We start from the raw sequence: 2,115 nt of genomic DNA on the forward strand, positions 1-2,115 counted from the left end.
GCAACTGTTTTGAACGAGCGCACCTTTTTTTTAACAACCAAAAAGTTTTGTTGTCTGTTGCGGAAGAACAGACGTTCCTCTCGTTGATACCAGAGGAGCGGATCCAGCGAGAGCTTGATGGGGCGACATGGAATGAAAAAGTTTTTTTTAGGAGTCGTGGTAGTAGAGGCGGCGCAACTATTATAACGACATGTGAATAATCCCGCCCACTCTAAAGCAGTACTGAACTGCAGTGGAAACGCAAACCGTGCCGAGCCGAACCGTGCCGTGCCGTACTGAGCCGTACCGAGCCGTACCACGCAGTGGAAAAGCGCCATTAGACAGTACGTGATTTCGGACACACCGATGGTGTTCCTTATAGGAGCTTACTCGTATAAAGACTCACTGCCACCTACTGCCGTAACGATGTAACCTGAAGAAAGAGCCTCCTAACAATTATTATTTTTTTTAATAATAATAGTATTATTCCCCAAAAACACAAATAGGCTATTGTTTATTTTATTATCGTTTGTATTATACAAAGCTATCTTGGTAAAGAATGCAATTTTGTGTTATTTTATACATAACACTGTATTTATTAAATACAAATTATCTATGTATTTAATCACTTCGAATTCATCTGATTTCATTTTAAATACTTACCACTGCTGCTCCAGAACATCCCCCTAACTGCAGAAGAAAAAAGATTTCATTTATCTTCAGCCATCCAGTGGCCTTGGGAGGAGTCCTAAGATAGCCATTAAACTTAATAACTGTCAGTGTGAGGAAGCTTTTATTCATTATTAGCCTTCATGAACCCACCCACAGGTCCCAGAACAGTTCAAAACTCCTTAATGCTTTTCAACCTCATCTCAGTGTACGGCAGCCTAGGACGGAATTAGCATAGCTTCCTCTGTGTTTCACCACATGTCTTATTCATGACTATGCTTACTCTCTTAAATCAACCTCTTGATCATGGAGGAGATCCAACCGAGAGCCGCCTATCAAAACGACGAGGTTGTGAACTGCAGGTCTGATGGTCATAAGTCTTCCTCTTAAAGATAACAAATTATGACCGTAAATACAAAGAGGAAGCCACAAGAGACAAGGAACATTCAAGTAGGCAGGTTTAGAGCCACGCCAGGGAGTGCAAGTCATTTTAATGGACATATTAAACCATAAAAGTGAAAAATAATAAATTAACCCCCTTTCCGTTTTTTTTTAAACTGTATTTTTCTGCTCCACTGTGGGCCAAGTGCCTCGTTCAGTCCTCTGTTAAGTAGTATTCTGCTCTTTCTTGACTTCTGGAGTCTGACCAAAGAGACAAATAGTCAATCGATCTGATCCACCAAATGACAAAATAAATGCAGCTCTGGCCCTGGCTGCCATGCGTCACAGCTGACAGTTTAGCTTGTAGGTTTATTTCAGAGACAAGCTGATAAAACCCTTTAAATCACACTTATCTGGGTCATTTCACAAACAACGAACAATTTGATGGCCACTTTATAAAAGTAAGTAAATTTTACGGCTCAAGAAACTACTACCTGGTCTCAGTGGTGGCGTTTCACAAAATGGCAGTGGCATAAATCGGGGGGTTTTGTATGCACATTACTAAGCACAGAAATATAAAACAAATAGAAAAGGAAAAAGCTTTTTTTTTTTTTATAATAATAATTAAACACTGCATCTTAAGTACTGCGTCAGATTTGGTATGTGGCTTTATCAGACACTTGCACTTAAAGGGGTCATATGATGTTGCTAAAAAGAACATTATTTTGTGTATTTGGTGTAATGAAATGTGTTTATGCGGTTTAAGGTTAAAAAAACACATTATTTTCCACATACTGTACATGATTGTTTCTCCTCTATGCCCCGGCATTCTGAAACGCATCGATTTTTACAAAGCTCATCGGTCTGAAAAGCGAGGTGTGCTCTGATTGGCCAGCTATCCAGTGTGTTGTGATTGGCCGAACACCTCAAGCGTGTGATGGAAATGTTACGCCCCTTGCCATACTGTGATACCTTGTCCCGGCCGGAGAGACCGGACAAAAACATTAAAACCCATTATGAACGAGGCATTTTGTTGCATCCAGTGGGGACATAATTATGGATTACAATGACTTATGCTGTCTTTTT

The sequence above is a fragment of the Sinocyclocheilus anshuiensis genome, unplaced genomic scaffold (genome assembly GCF_001515605.1).
Source record: "Sinocyclocheilus anshuiensis isolate Anshui unplaced genomic scaffold, SAMN03320099.WGS_v1.1 scaffold226, whole genome shotgun sequence".
Taxonomy (NCBI): Eukaryota; Metazoa; Chordata; class Actinopteri; order Cypriniformes; family Cyprinidae; genus Sinocyclocheilus; species Sinocyclocheilus anshuiensis.